Source organism: Artemia franciscana, chromosome 1, assembly GCF_032884065.1.
Source record: "Artemia franciscana chromosome 1, ASM3288406v1, whole genome shotgun sequence".
Taxonomy (NCBI): domain Eukaryota; kingdom Metazoa; phylum Arthropoda; class Branchiopoda; order Anostraca; family Artemiidae; genus Artemia; species Artemia franciscana.
Window position 1 is genome coordinate 8,204,007 of NC_088863.1, and position 17,280 is coordinate 8,221,286.

General features: G+C 35.5%; 1 protein-coding gene and 1 long non-coding RNA gene across 5 annotated transcripts in view; one reads left to right on the forward strand and one right to left on the reverse strand.

Moving 5' to 3' along the window:
- The window catches only part of LOC136025051 (uncharacterized), a 70,553-nt gene that overhangs the window by 7,686 nt on the left and 45,587 nt on the right, over positions 1–17,280 (reverse strand). For 2 of the 3 annotated variants that reach the window (XR_010617009.1, XR_010617005.1), the window contains exons 2-3: positions 11,894–11,980; positions 7,080–7,326 (exon numbers count right to left, since the gene is read on the reverse strand). This is a non-coding gene — a long non-coding RNA (uncharacterized LOC136025051). The remainder of the gene's footprint in view (positions 1–7,079; positions 7,327–11,893; positions 11,981–17,280) is intronic. The other variant, XR_010617007.1, reaches the window with a different exon arrangement.
- Positions 1–17,280, forward strand: part of LOC136025043 (forkhead box protein I3-like) — a 74,322-nt gene that overhangs the window by 3,385 nt on the left and 53,657 nt on the right. The gene's annotated exons all lie outside the window — the stretch shown is intronic.

Sequence of the window (17,280 nt, forward strand, 5' to 3'; positions counted from 1 at the left end):
TCAAAAACGTTCGGAAATTAAATAAAAAAAAAACAAGTTTTTTAAATGAAAGTAAGGATCGACATTAAAACTTAAAACGAACAGAAATTACTCCGTATATGAAAGGGGCTTTTCCTTCTCAACGCCCCGCTCTTTACGCTAAAGTTTTTTTACTGTTTTAAAATGTAGAGTTAAGAGAAAGAGTCAAACTTTAGCGTAAAGAGCGGGGCGTTGAGAAGGAAAAGCCCCTTTCATATACGGAGTAATTTCTGCTCGTTTTAAGTTTTAATGTCGCTCCTTACTTTCATTTAAAAAACTTGTTTTTTTATTTAATTATAAAAAAAAAATGCGTTTGTAAAACTGTGCTGAACCTTTTGATGACTAAATACATGGATGCTCTTTTTTTTAATGTGAGCGAACTTTGAGTTTCAAAAATTATCTGTTTTAGCAGAGGGTTTGTATTTTGTGCGGTGTTTTCTCCTTTCATTTTATCACAGCATCTCCTTTTATTTTATTTTGTCACAGCATTAACAATAACACAATCCATAAATAATATTACTAGGCAAATCAACGTTTAAAAGTAAGAATAAATAGATTTATTGTCTGTAAATATTAGGAATAATTGCTTGTCCTTTACCCTAAAAAGTGAAATTGTACTTTAAAAATTGGACATGATTAGAATATACAATCAGTCAAAGTTTCTGATGAGCACTTAGTATTAGTTTTACAAATAGAATTTCTGAATTTTAGCGGGGGGGGGCATTTTTGTTCATACGAATTGAAAATCTCTTCTGGGGCTGGGGTGGCATTTACTCATCTTGGGATCCACAATCATATAAAGTCGGGATGGAGGATTTTTTTTTTTTTTAAGTAAGCAAGTCCGTTGATTTTGAATTAAAAACGAATAGTTGTGGGCATCAAGTCATGGCTAATTGTAGAAACAACTAAGACAGATAGTCTGATTGAGTGAGAGGCAAATGTGGCATTAACCCCCCTTATTAAGATTGTATAAAAATGATAATAATTCCGATATATCCCTCTTTACGAGCCATTCATTGCCATGATTGATTTTAAGGGTATATCTTAAATATAAGAAGTTTTTTTATTACCTTTTTATTGTATCAGTCTTGGTTTTTCTAAAAATAGCCATGGCTTGATGCTCACAACTATTAGAATTTAATTCAAAATTTTCAAGTTAACATTATTAATTACGGTGGGTCTCTTTTAATTTTCAGGACAGAACCGGTCCCAAACACAGTGGAATTGGGGTTGTGTTTACTCATCTCGGGACCCACAACCATACAAAATATCAAATCGTATCAAATATAAAAAAAAATCGGGATAAAAGCTTGCTTGTGACGGTATCTTACGGAACCCAAGAAATTGGATACAGTTCTGACAATTCTCTTAACTGGGCTTCTTAGAGTAGGGTAAAATATTTTCTTAGACTTTTCCTCGGTTAGTCCAATTACAGACACTTTGTAGCACACAGGTTTTTTTCTTATAAACGAATATACATCCCTTTTTTTCTTTGACATAAATTATTGACTTGTGTTTTCCTATCAAAACTGTTTCTGCAGGCATCCATTTAAGGTACCCTTATCTGTATCTGGCACTGAAATTAGCGATCAGTACACTTGATAGTAGATACCTTTGAATTTTTTGGGCATTCAAATTTGCAAGTTGTCGCTCTGACTTAAAATACTTAGAGGCCTAGCCAAGGCTCCAAAGTACCGAAAGATAATCAAAATTTTCTTCCAAAATGTATTACTCTCGTTAAGGTTCCCTTGATCCAGTCCATTTATCCTGAAAGATTAACACGCGGAAAAATAATGTTCGGTATAATTTGGGATCTTATGAATAGGTTACCGTGAATGTCCGAAATCTAGTTAATGTCGACGTTCACCGGTGATTGTTAGAAATTACTTTTTCTCTGCTTCGATTCAATTAGCTTCGCAAGTCAGCTTTTTCAGTCTTATGCAACTTATGATGGTAAAAGTTGATTTTAAGGTAGATTATCAAACAGTTCGTGGTAACGAAATGAAGTAAGGAGCGACCCGGCTCAATAGAAACTAAAACTCTAAAAAATGGAATTTTGATGCCAATAGTTACATCAAAAGAATCGTGTTTTAATGCTGACTAATCATCAAGATTAGTCTTACCCGTCAAAAGTTACGAGCCTGAGAAAATTTGCCTCATTTTAGTAAATAGGGGGAAATACCCCCTAAAAGTCATACGATCTTAACGAAAATCAAACCATCAGATTCAGCGTATCAGAGAACCTTATTGTAGAAGTTTCAAGCCCTTATCAACAAAAATGTGGAATTTTGCATTTTTTGCCAGAAGACAAATCACGGATGCGTGTTTATTTGTTTGTTTTTTCCCCAGGGGTGATCGTATCGACTCAGTGGTCCTAGAATTTCGCGAAAGGGCTCATTCTAACGGAAATTGAAAGTTATAGTGCCCTTTTTAAGTGACCAAAAAATTGAAGGGCACCTAGGCCCCCTCCCACGCCCATTTTTTCCCAAAAGTCACCGGATCAGAATTCTGAGATAGCCATTTTATTCACCATAGTCGAAAAACCTAATAACTATGTCTTTGGGGACGACATACTCCCCCGCAGTCCCCGTGGGAGGGGCTGCAAGTTACAAACTGTGACCAGTGTTTACATATAGTAATGATTACTGGGAAGTGTACAGACGTTTTCAGGGGATTTTTTGGTTGGGGTGAGAGTTGAAAGGGGGGTTACGTGGAAGGATCTTTCCATGGAGGAACTTCTCATGGGGGAAGAGACTTTCAATGGAGGGGGCGCAGGATTTTCTAGCATTATTTAAAAAACAATGAAAAAATAAATATGAAAAGTTTTTTTCTACTGAAAGTGAGGAGCAGCATTAATAATTAAAACGAACAGAAATTATTACGCATATGAGGGGTTTACCTCCTCGTAATACCTCGCTCTTTACGCTAAATTACTTTTAGTAATTTCAACTATTTATTCTACGGCCTTTCTGATTCAGGGGTCATTCTTAAGGAATTGGGACAAAATTTAAGCTTTAGTGTAAAGAGCAAGGTATCGACGAGGGGTGAGTCCCTTCATATGCGCAATAAAACATACGAATATAGAAGTTCGCTACGTAAGTTAATTCGTAAGTTACGTATATTTTTTACTTATTGAAACGTTAGTAAAAAATTAAAAGTTATAGTTGCCTTTTTATGTAATCAAAAAATTGGAGGGCAACAAGGCCTCCTCTCTCGCTCCTTTTTTCTCAAAATCTTCCAATTATAACTATGAAAAATCCATTTAGCCCAAAAAAATTAATATGCAAATTTCGTTTTAATTATTTATGCGCGGAGAGCCAAGATAAAGAAATGCAGAAATTAAACAAAAAAAAAAACAAGTTTTTTTAAATTAAAGTAAGAAGCGACATTAAAACTTAAAACGAACAGAAATTACTCCGTATATGAAAGGGGCTTTTCGTTCTCAACGCCTCGCTCTTTACGCTAAAGTTTTTTAAATTTTTAAGAAGTCGAGTTAAGAGAAAGATTCAAACTTTGGCGTAAAGAGCGAGGCGTTGAGGATGAAAAGCCCCTTTCATATACGGAGTAATTTCTGTTCGTTTTAAGTTTTAATGTCGCTCCTTACTTTCATTTAAAAAAACTTATTTTTTTGTTTAATGTTTGTTTAGATTAGATTAGGGTAAGTTAGATCAGGTTAAATTTAGTTCTAAAATATCAGAAATGGGTTAAAACCTAACTTAAGCTAACCTAAACCAACCTAACCTCATCTAACTAAGCCTAATCTAATCTAACCTAATGTGTTATCATCAAATTTGAGTGTTAACGCATTTAATGTGTTATTTTCTAAATAGAAAAAAATGACTGGGAACGGTGACTAAATCCAAGGAAAAAAAAGTGTTTCGGACATTTACTGGTGAATGTTGATATTAACCAATTTGCTGACATTCAGGGTAATGAATAGATGCAATCTACTCTTTCGAAAATATTTGTTTTCTCTTAGATTTGTATTATTCCGTATAGAAGTTTGTACCTATTCTAATGGTCAAAAATCAATAGTACGATATTTTCAAATAGCTTTTGTCTTAAATGTCCTTGAGGAACACTTTTATTGTCTTTGAAGTCATATTCTGTTTCTATACATGTCACCTTAGTTTAAATTTTGAATTGAAAATGGAATAGTTGTGGGAAAAGTCAAGTCATGGCCAATTGTAGAATTGTAGAATTGTCAAATTAAGTGGGCATCAAGTCAAGGTTAATTTTACCCCTTTTCATTGCCGTTGTTACTGTCTCCCATATGATACACCTCTCATGCATGTCACTACACAATGCCGAACTAGAGTCAACCTTGTTGGAGGTCTCCCTGGGGAACACACGCTGGTTGACAGTAGTTTACCTTAATTAATCCTTGAGGAACACTATTATTGTCTTTGAAGTCGTATTCTGTTTCTATACATGTCACCTTAATTTAAATTAAATTTCAAAAAACAAGTTTTTTTTTTAACTGAAAGTAAGAAGCGACACTAAAATTTAAAACGAACAGAAATTATTCCGTATATGAAAGGGGCTGTCCCCTCTTGGACACCCCGCTATTTTTACTAAAATTTTTATCGCTTTAGACAGTAGAGTTGTGACAAAGAGTCAAATCTCAGCGAAAAGAGCGAGGCATTGAGGAGGGGACGGTCCTCCGCTGATGAGATTTCCCTTAAAAAATATATATATATACTTCCCAAAAACCAATAAAATATGTAAGCAATAGATATTGCTCAAAGCTTTTCGCCATTTCCCAGTGGATGTTGAGGGGTTAAAAGTAGCGTTGAGTGAGAGGCTTCAAAAAGTAGTTGCTAAATCTTTTGAAAATTTTGAGCCAAAATTGGTTATCTGAATTGAATTTACAGAAAGACTTTGGTGAAAGAATGGGCGTGGAAGGGAGTAACCACTCAGCAAATTTCCCCCCGGAAAAGTCCCCTTAACATCACCACGTATAAAATTGAGTCAACAAAGAGGGAATAAGACTAATAAAAAGAAATTCGTATGTGAATTCTGGGAAATTCCCTCAGTGTAAATTTCCACTGGAAAGGTTACCCGCCGGAAATTTTGCTTCCCATAGAAAACTAACCCCGTTGAAAATTCTACCAGTAGAAAATACACCCCTCCCCCACCAACAAAATGTATGCATACTTCCCAATAACAAATACTATACGAAAAAAATGGGCAAATTTTGTACTTAAAGACCTTTCCAGAGGGGCTGTGGAGGTCGTGTTATCTCCAAAGGTCATTCTTAAGGAATTGAGACACAATCTAAGCTTTAGTGTAAAGAGCGAGGCATCGACGAGGGTTGAATCCCCTCATATACGCAATAAAAACATGCGAATATAGAAGTTCGTTACGTAAGTTACGTATATTTTCTACCAATGAAAACGTTTTTAAAAAAATAATAAGTTTTAGTTGCTTTTTTAAGTAATCAAAAACTCGGAGGGCAACTAGGCCTCCTCCTTCCACTCTTTTTTCTTAAAATCTTCCGATTAATTGCAATTAATTAATATGCAAATTTCGTTTTAATTATTTATGTGCGAAGAGCCAAGATCAAAACATGCATTAATTAAAAAACGTCCAGAAATTGAACAAAAAAAACAACAAGTTTTTGTAATGGAAAGTAAGGAGCGACAATAAAACTTAAAACGAACAGAAATTTCTCCGTTAATGAAAGGAGCTTTTCCTCCTGAATGCCTCGCTCTTTACGCTAAAGTTTGACCCTTTCTCTTAACTCTACTTTTTAAAACAGTAAGAAACTTTAGCGTAAAGAGCGGGGCGTTGAGGAGGAAAAGCCCCTTTCATATACGGAGTAATTTCTGTTCGTTAAAGTTTTAATGTCGCTCCTTACTTTCCGTTACAAAAACATTGGATGAATTGGCCTCGTTTTTTGCGCATCACAATTTTTTTTTTTTTGCATTTTGGTCTAGAATGACCCAAAGGTCCTAAATCAAGTAACCGGATCGAAAAAAGATGTGACGAGTCTTAGGTAGCCTAAGAAAGAAAAAAAAGGTCTGACGAAACAGTTTTTTTCAAGTTCTTTTTTTGTGTATAAAGGTTCACTTGTCCCAATAGCTTACACACTTAAGACTTAGAACAATTCTATAAGTTCTTCTAGGCTGAATCAATAGGAGACAAAGTGTTTTGACAGCCTAGCCCTTTCCCCGAACATCATCTTTTGGGAATCCTTGTCCTCCTGAAATACGGACTAAATTTTTTAAATCGATCTCCTTAGTCACTTAGAGATATTTACGCTATTTTAATAGCTCGGGTGAATACTGTGTCTTTCAGTTTACTTCATTGCTTCACTGCGAATAAATTCCAAGTTCCACTTCAAATAAAATTTCAAAAATTTATTGGTGAATCAGACACGCATTTTTTATCCCCCATATCTCCCAAAACTCTTAAGAAGTTTGAACTCATTCCTTTCCTGCTATTCCAGTGATGGTATAGATATTTAAAATAACCTCCTGCCTCTTCTTTAGAACTGATTCTGTATTTACATGAAGGTTTAACTGAGAGGTGGGATGTTTTGCCATTCAAATACATCTTTTGAGACACATGCCTCCTCCCTAACAATAAAATAATCAGAGAACCTTACTGCACAGGTTTAAAGCTCTCATTTACAAATGTTTGGAATCACATTATTTTATTTTTTTTACCAACGAAAGATCATGGATAAATGATCACTTTCGAGCTCTATAAAATGACTGATATTAAAAAAGGTTCTGGGACAGGGTCTGGCTGGTCTCCAATACTTTTGATTTTAACAAAAGGGCTTGATCTCTCAATTTACGACTGAATGAACATTCTCTGAAGCTTCTATGACCATGAGGGGGAGGCTGAGGATAAGAAAGGGCCAGTCCCTCTTGTATGGAATAAATTCTACTTATTTTGGGAATGAATGTTAGTCTTTGCTTTCATTAAAATAGGGTAGATCAGAAAAATTCCCAGAAATCAAGATACTAAGCTTTTTGGAGATCCAGGATAAAACATGCCCTTTTTTCTTAATAAAAAAAACCTTATTTGTTAACAATAAGTAGCTTGCATACCTTACAGCCTTTGTGTCGGGACTACAGGACAGGAGATTAATCCTGGAGGCATGGCTGTTTCAACTTTGGACTATTTTGAACAGGATCCCAAAATCTCAAAAGTTTGATCGGATATGTTTTGGAAACGAAGGTAGAAGACGGTTGCCCTCCAATTGATTTTGACTCTCAAAAAGGGCACTGGAACTTGTAATTTTAATTGAATGACGATCTCCGAAGTTGAAACGACGAGCTCTTTCATTTGAATTACCTATTGGAAAAAATTAATAAATAACAGAAAATTGAAGAATTGTGGCTGTTTACTACATTCAACGCTATAGCATTGTCTCTGACTTAAACCTGCGAGTAGATTTTTCAATTAGCCTTCTAATGAGCATCCAAAACTATCCATGGAGAATACGGAGAAATTGTTCGGTTGGGATTCTCTGTTGGGAGTACCCCTTAAATTACCCCTTGCAAAAATCTTCTTCTGAAAATGCCCCCCCCCCCCCTGAAAAAAACACCCCCATGGAAATACCACACGCAGAACATACCCCTGGAAAATACCTACCCACCCCCCTGATGGAAATATCCCTCCTCGTGGAAAATAGATTCCTGCTGAAAGTAAATTATCGCCAAAATTTTATTCCCACTGAAAATTCCCCTAGACAATCCCCTCTCCCCTGGAGAAAACTCCCCCACGAAAATTGTCCGTATATTTCTATACCGGGTGATCTGATCACCCGTTCGTATGTTAAAAATACCCCATTTTTTCTAATTTTTCAGAATTAACCCCCCCCCAACTGCCCCAAAGAGAGTGGATCCGTTCTGGTTATGTCAATCATGTATCTAGGACTTGTGATTATTTTTCCCACCAAGCTTCATCCCGATCCCTCCACTATAAGTGTTTTCCAAGATTTTAGGTTTCCCCCTACCAACGCCCCCCCCCCCAATGTCACCAGATCCGGTTGGGATTTAAAATAACAGCTCTGAGACACGATATCTTTCAAAAAATCAAATTTCATTAAGATCTGATCAACCGTTCGTAAGTTAAAAATACTACAATTTTTCTATTTTTTTCCTATTTAACGGGCCAACTACCACCCCCCCCCCAAATAGTCAAATCGGGTAAATGACTATTTCTAATTTAATTTGGTCTAGTCCCTGATACGCCTGCCAGATTTAATCGTCCTAGCTTGCCTGGAAGTGCGTAAAGTAGCAAAACCGGGACTGACAGACCGACAGAATTTGCGATTGCTATATGGCACTTGGTTAATACCAAGTGCCATAAAAATGTAAAAAAAAAGTAAGAAACTGGACCTCCTCCCGATGAACTAATGAGCTCTATCCAGACCAATATGCCGTCTTTAATCCACACATACGTCTAAATCTGAAGTTATATAATAACCGTGTGGTAGTACCTTCACACCGTCTGCGCATATGTGCACCTTGACTGATATGACCGACATGGTATTTTTTGAATCGAACTGTGTAGTTTTTAAACTTTGAAGAGTGAATGGTGATGCTATTTGCTCTTGGAACTAAACTATTCTCTACACAGTTTCAATAAACACTCACATCGAAATTTTCCTTCATATTGTGCGTAGGCACTCCCTTGTAGACTTTTTGATATCCTGGCTCTGCGATGCACACAGTACACCTTCGGATCTGCATGCACACCTTTGTATATCTAGTCGCTCCCCGTCTCAAATCTTAAGACCACGGCTTATTCGGGTCATGGCGCTTCACTTGCTCCGGGTAAATGGACACGTCCCAGTTGATAAAGTTCATTCGAGTGCTAATTTACATACCATTTCCTAAATCAACTAATAAATTTTCAGTTTCAACTTTTAACAATAGTTAATCAGCATCCCCATAATAAACTTGAACTTTTCACATCTCCGACCATTGGAGCTTACACACATTATAATAAAATATAAACATGAATTTCTTTGAAATTTTTAAGATTTGTTTCTCATTGGATCTCTCATTCTACGTTTCCCATTTCTATGTAAAAGGACCAAATTGGAGTCTATGATTTGGAGCCATATGAAATTCAGATCTGCAATGATTCTGCACATTCTTTTGGGTCGATCACAAAGTCACGGTCGGTCACAATGTATATTCTTTCGCACATTTAAAATTTAAAGCGATTTTAAAGATTTCTTTTTCAACCTTTTGCCTCAGGTGTCTTACTGACAAAGGTGTCAATGAAAACCTCCGTATATGGGTTTTGATCAATTGGAGGGCTCAAAGAATCTTTGTAACATTGGAACATTGGCCAGCATCCATTACAAAAGGACATGATGTAAAACAATATTTTCTTTCGATTGAAGGTCTGCATTAAGCATTTTTTGAAGGTATCCAGTGCATACCACATTCTCTACTAAAGATAATTATAGGGACGCATTGAAGTCCTAGGTACCGACCTTACGCACGGGAAAACAACATCCTTAACCAAATCATGAAGTTCCAAAGGTATTTCACCATTAGGTATGAATGTTTAGGTATTCATGTCCATTCTTCTCAAAAGAGGAAATGTCAGGGACATTTGCAACAGAAGGATTGTCCAGCCATTTGTAGTTAGCCCATGGCAAAGAGAAGTAAGACAATGCCGATGGACAAAGGGAGTTCATATCCAAGAGAACCGCATTCGACTTTTCACTGGTGCGTTGTCCAGTCGGGTGGGCTTCCAAGACACACTCCCCGTGAAAAACCTACCCTCCTCTCATTGACCTCTCTACAAATAAGTGCTGAACAACATCGATGGACAGACCTATTTTTCACTACTTATTTTTATAATTAAATCCATCATCGCGTGAGGAGTTTAAAAATAATGCCCCAAATCTAAACCAAATTCCTTGTAAACTTTGCCATGTTTTTGGAGACAATCTCCAACAACATCAATACATTACTTGACAGGAATATTTTACAATATTTCCCCCATTCGTGCAAACTCCATTAGCTAAAAATTTTTATCAGAATCATAGTGATTTGGGGACAAAACTATATAAATCTAAAAAACAAATTTTATTCAGGTACATATTATCATTTTCAATAATTTTCCATTTGAATTCTAAGAGCAGCAACTTCTCAAATGATTTGAGTATGATATTATACAAAAAAAGAACCATTTACCCATGCGCCACCTATGAATTCCCCTTATGGGAATTATGTAAGTTCTGAAAATTCTTGAACCGCAAGACGACATGGTCACCTGAACCGTTTACAAGGACGTTTACAGTGCCTCAATTGATTTTTTATTTTAATTCTGTATAGAATCTTGAAAGATACGTTAGACAAAAATAGCTTGCCTTCCCTTTATTATAATTTTTGCCTTCATTTAAAACTCCACTAATATTAATAATAGGAAAGAAATATCTAAATGAATCAGGATCACTTGCAGGCTTGTAGAGAAGCCATGCCCAGTGTTACTTGGGTTCAAAGGAAGGAGCCTTTACTGAATATAAGACTCCATTTTTATCTTGTAGTTCATCCTCTTCATACTAATTTGCTCATTTGCCTTTTCAAAAATATCTATCCCCATAAGTGTTACAGAATATTTTCACTTTCAAAAATAAAATCTACCTCGCCCTCTCACCCTAGTGGATTAATGTAAACGAGACTTATGTCCTGCCATATGAACCGCGTGCTTAAAGTACTCTAAGCCCGCATCAAAAGAAAAATCCTCGTACAACTCCACTTGCCCTCAAATCTGCCTTATATGTTATTAGCTTATTTCTCTCACCTCTTAATACAAATTCTTTTTAAAATTTCGTCATATTAACGTCGAAATTTTCTATAAATATTAATAATGACCTGCTCCTATTTTCAAATTAATTTTCCACTCTAGTAAAAATATTACCCACCCAAACCGAAAAATAACCGTTAAAATTGTGTAATTCTGGGTGAGGTGTCCTTATTTCCGTTTGCAGATAACGCGAGTACGCATGACCCATCTTTCCATTTAAAAATATATATTTTGAGCGATAAATAGTTTTAATTCGGTTTCACACTCTCTCTTCCCGAATGTGCTTTTCAAGAAGAGCCCACATCTTACTCACATAGGAGTGTACCATGTCCACTGGATTTGTATGGATACCACCACTTGCAAGAGTGTTGAAAGGGTCTCCAAACTCAGCTCCAAAAATATTAATTGCCCAAAGTGATTTCAATTCAGGCAATATAGGGGGTGAACAGGATCCACTTTGTACTGGTTCCCCCGTATCAATGAGGGGAGGATCTTGTTCGTCTAAGCCCCTCTCGACCTTGCTTGTTGGCACTTAGTTTAACAAATTGTCCAAAAATTCAGCGTCGGGGCCAAGATCCATCACGAAACTATCTAAATCAAAATGGGGTGAAAGTATATTAATAGGGATAACCCCCACACTATAATCCTCGTCATATTCACTTTTCCGATTTTGCGTATATGTATTGTCACGAAATTGTGGTCGCAATTCCGAAATATGAAAATAATAAGGGCTTTTTAGCTCATTGTAGCACGTTTGATTTCGTCTGAAAGAATTTATATTACACTGATAAAAGATTGCATCATACTTAAGAGTCACCCTTCAGTTGTATTAAGACCATACTACTACCTATAGGTGTAATGACTAAAAAGTATTAAATAAGCGGAATCTTTGGATTTATTAAGACAACGCTACGACATATAGGGGTATTGATCAGAAAATATTCCATATATGGATCCTTTGGGTCCATAGCCTCCGCACTACCAGTTATAAATTTAAGACCAGAAATTATCACATAAATGCGGGGTAGAAAGCACCCTCTCTACGTTTCAGCTATTATATTGTTCTAGAGACACTTAAAAAGGTTACGGAGGGGCCGTTGGTGTTCATTGTCCGGGGTCCTAATGAATCCATCAAGGAATCACTGATCAATCCTGACCCTTCATCAATGAATACCTGAAAAAGTATAAAAGTTTTTACTCACAATTATGTTATTACTCTCATTATATTATTACTCTCAATTTATTCTCAATTATAAACAATTATGGTCTTAAGCTGAGAAAAGAATATTAATCTAATCTCCAGCAACATCGGCCTGGGACCCATTATTTACCTGGAAAGAATGCTTTATTTTACTTATCTCTCTTATGACTACCAAGAGCCTAGTAATTTTCCCTTTTATTAGTATTTTCCCTTTTTTTGATTTAAAATCCCCCTTCTTCAGAACGTTATGTTGTCAACACTAGAATGTATTATTTTTAGAACCAGCTAGATCCTAGGTATTCGTTCTTTTATTGAGGAGAAAAGGTGATGTTTTAGCTATTTGTATTAAGATCGAGGGGCTCCTAAAAGCTCCTCAAAACTATTGGTCTGGGGGTCCTTTTAATAATTAAAAGGAATTCGCTACTTTTTAAAGATGAATATTGTAATAGCCCCTAGAAAAATTTAGTTTTTAGCGTTAAAAAGCCATTCAAAGCCTATAATAGGCTCAAAAGAAACCCGTTTTTAGAATAGGGCAGTACCCCCTCCAGGGGTAGCGAACAAGCCCGCTCTGACATCCCATTTTTTTCCCATGTCGTAAAAATAGTTTTTACCGCTAATAAATAAGCTTTATGCGATATTTCACAGAATTTGCACTTACATTAAGATAGAAAGCTCAATCTTGGTTGGGAGTAGAGGACCCAGCAAGTTTACTTCCAAGGGGGAGATCACAAAGCCTCATATATTCATTGCATTGTAGTGAAGGGGCGGTGACTTCACCTTCTTTTAAGGGGAGCGCTGGTCTGGATTGGCCGACATATACAATGACCGAAGGTCTTTAGGGAGCCACAAAGGGATTGCCAATCTCGCCGTGTATAGGGACTGTCACCAGACTTTGCAGTGTGGTGGTTGTTGCAGCTGCTGCTCTTGCCCTTTTTGGAGGAGGGGGACATTTGTCCAAATTAAAAAGAAATTAAAAAGCAATACAAAAATTTAATTTTAGCTTTTAACTAAGTAAAAAAATACATCTTATTTTCAACATGTAACCAACTAGCGTTAACTCACTTCTATTGCACCCCTTCCACCTAACTTGACGGTGGGACCCCCTCAAAGAAATGTCATAATGATATTGGACTATAGATGGTAAATGATGTGTAAACCTCTTTTCTCTGTGAGGAATTTAAACTTTTTAACCTTAGTAAGGGAACAGAAAAATTTGAATTACGAAATATCACAGTCAGCGAACTTGTGTTTTCACTCTCTCTATAATATAGTACATGAAAAATCATTCTTCACATGTATTTCGTTCTTGAGCTTCTAGTGGTGCTCAGACATAGCTGCTCATGTCCTTAAACATATCATTACAATTCTTGTAATAAGAAAATTACTAAGAAAATCAGAAAATGACTTGAGCCTAATTTCAACAAGACCTTATTTAAATATAACAAACTCATATTACACCGCCACATCTACTATATCAATGGTACAAACTATAGTTTTTCGGGACGTGAGGACAAAAGGAGCTTTTTTAAGGAAAATTAAAGAATTAAACTAGTTAAAAATATAATCAAATAATGTACCTAAGTATTGTTTTATTCCTGAAATAAATTTTTTGCTTTTAAACTCTATAATATAGTAAAAGGAAAGCATTTGAGTTATAAAAATTTTATACAACGTCATTTTAATGTAACAGGAAAATATTCTGAAAAAAATGCCCTCGTGCTTACCTACTTTTCCCTCTTCTTTATAATTGCCAGAGACCCTCCCTCTCCAACTTCAATTGTCAACTTTATATGCACGTATTTAAGTTTAGAATAAGTTGTCAGGCGAAACCTTTTCAAAGAGAAACTTTAAAAACTTAAATTCTGAGAATTTAAGTGCTTCAATTCCAGTTTAAGGGGGGAGGGGATCTCTAAAAATAACTCAATATTATTGTCAAAAAGACAAATTGTTTGCTTTTTTGTTATTACTATAATGAATAAATATTATCAACATCTTTCATTAAATGCCTAGATAAGTTACATTTTTCCGAGAATTTTACAATAGAATCAAGGATTGTGTTTCACCATAGCACTCCCATTTGCTACTCGCATGTTATAACATAATGTTCAAACTCACCGACTGATAAGAAATCTTTCATGCAATTATCAGAAGAGCAGTTGTTCGGTAGAAACTAAGTCTTTTACGTGATGTAAGCCATCATTAATGGTTAACATGCTTATACCTTTTTTATAAACCTGCTTTGATTAGCGGAAAATTGAATCGAAATTCCAGAAGGGGAGTAAAAGTGTGAATTTGGCGACAAAATAAGATTATTCTATCACTATGAGAACCATGCAATAACAGAATGGTGGAGAATTTTAGGTACTTGTCCATTATAAGTAATTATATTAGGCTAAATTTGGGTATGCACAACATCTGGCGGGGGAGGAGGGGTATAGAAAGAGAGGATTACCTGTTCATTTCTTAAGGATGAAGTGTGTTATGTTCAAAAGTGGATAACGATTCTGTTTACTTGGACATTTTCGGACACTAGGAAGCCTTTGTTCATAAGTAAAATCAATCCTCTCACTAACGGTTCTCCGAATAGGATATTTGCTGACACGAAATGGCGCAAAAGTATGAAAATATTGCGGTGATGTAAGGAACACGTCGTTACGGGAGGGAGGACCTAGAAGGTTTTTTAGAGGAAATCGTGATTTGGCGGGGTGTCGCGTAGGTTTAAAAAAAAAACTATTAGGTAACTTTTCATCTTGACTAGTTTACTATAATATTCCCTATTAAGTAACACCCCGAGCTCTATGCCGTAACATCCAAATAAAAACATGATATAATAGGGGCCCCTGAAGGCTTTCCCCTACACCTTTAGGCTCTTTTAACGTGGTTTGTTTAGAAAACATTTCCCTATGATGTAACAGACATCCAAGAACATTCCCTATGACGTAAGTGTACTATACAGGTGCGCTTTTGTGTCAGACCCAGGTGTGCGTAATAACGTCTTGAGGGACTAGTAGCTCAAATAGTTTACCCCTTACGTGTCGTGCGGAAAGCAGAGGGGGATACTACTAGAGAGGAAATATCTGGAAGGGCACTTTCTGTGGAAGGGAGATTTTCGTAGGGAGTTTTCTAGAGGGAATTTATGGGGGGGGGCATCAATCATCTTTGATTTAGTTTGCTTTAACCGTTGAAATTAAAATGAAAACCAAAGTTAGACTTGAAACGGACAGAATTTAATATAAACATGATCTTGACTATCGCGATCCTTCCCACCTGAAAACCCCTTAAAGAGTATTGCGCCATTTTTACTTTACTAAAAATCGAGCACATTTTTTCTAAAATTATAAAATAGAAATATATATATAAAAAAAAATAAATCCGTCAAATAAAATTCTTAATCTTAAACTACTGAGATTACAAGCAACTAATACTTCAACATGCAGGGTCGTATCCAGGATTTTGTTGAAGGGGGAGGGGCTAGACAAAACTTTCAAAACTCATAAAAAGTAACTATGCTCATTTTTGTTATGTTTTTACGAGTTTGAAAAACAGTTCGGGGGGGGGGGGGAAGGAGGTTCAAACCCCCTAACCCTTTATGTTCAGTTAATTTTTGATAGCTAGTACCAATTATCTTGATTATTATAGTGATTTTATTCAATTTTTATATCTTCTTCGACGTTTTCAAAAGTTAAATCACTGTTCAAAAAACTTAACATAGTTTTGAATGAAACACAAATGACGCAAAAGGCTTTAAAAGTTATACGACTGGGGGGGGGGGAGTATTCAAACTTCTCTTTGTAATGATTAATAATTAATTATTTAAAAATTCTTTTAGGGTCCATACATTCCAACTGTTGCCTAGAAAATGCGTTTTTCTGCCAATATCGTTTGCAAACAGAGACTTTTAAAAGACCGGAAAATATCTGCCCAGGCCCTTAGAGTGGAAATTAAATGTGGTATGGATGCTTTAAAAATTGGTGTCTTAAAAGTTGGTTGTCTAGTCTCTTAATGCGGAGAATGTGCCACTTAAACAGAGAAACACTTAAACATGACACGCAGTTAATTAGATCACACTTGAGATCATGATCAAAAACTGTCTTATTTTCTTAAGTAATGAAATTAATTAAATGAGGGGTCAATTTTAGGTATAACTTGAATAGCCTTGGCGTCAATTTTCTACAATAGTTATAATTAATTAACAAAAATCAAAATTATTAAAAGTACTTTTTTTCAAAACGAATCATCTTAACCCTACAGTCAGATAGGGGATAAAAGTCAAAAACTTCTTAGTGGGATTCAACTGGAGTGGATCGTAATTCATAGAAACTCCATAAAAATGAATCTTTTGAACATTTCTAATTGAAATTTTTATATGAGGGATAAGAAAAAAAGAGGTCCTCCAGAAATTGCTGGCACAGAGGGTTTCGAATTGACATTTCATTCACCCTTATTGAGGGCTAGAGTTTCTACCTATGGTAATAAAACTAAATATCTATTTTCATTTGCGGAAATTGAAACTAGATGCGAACAAAATTATTGTTTTACATGAGATTATTTCAAGTAACGTAAAACTCATCTAAAAAAAATATCTTAAAAACTGACTCGGGATATTTACCAGTATTCTAATAACTAGCTCCTAACTTACAATAAAAACCGAAAAAAAAAGAAAAAATATATTCTCTGAGGAGTTGAAAATTCAAGAAGTGTTCAACAGAAATTAAAAATTCAAATTATGAAGGCTCTTAATAGAGCTTCGCCAGTTGTGATCTTGATAAATTCTGGTAGATAACTAAATTTCTTTAGAAACTTTCAACTAAGCTCTGTATCAAGTAAAGGGCTACTCTTTGGAATTAAGCAGATATTAATAAATATAACAAGTCAGTTTCTATCAGCCAGCTATGAAGATATATCTTTTGGAATGTAATATATCTTGCGGAATATGTGAAGCAAGAGTCATTGTTCGTTAAGTTTTAATTTTACTCTTTACTTTCGTAAAAAAACTTTGATGTATCAAACAATTTTAGTATACGAGGCCACCGATGTCACCAGCAGTTTATTCATTTTAGTTGATTTAATCATTTTGTATAGCTTTTTGTCTCTTTAAGATAACTTTAACTGGTCGCTTTTTTTTGGAAACACAGAAAACTTTAACACGACATGAAGTCGATGCAATATCATACATTCGAACGAATGTTATGCCCTGTTTAACTATGACGACACCATGCTGTTAAGCCCTCCAGTGCTCATCTCTTCATTTAGTTAATCAGTAGAATGTCTTT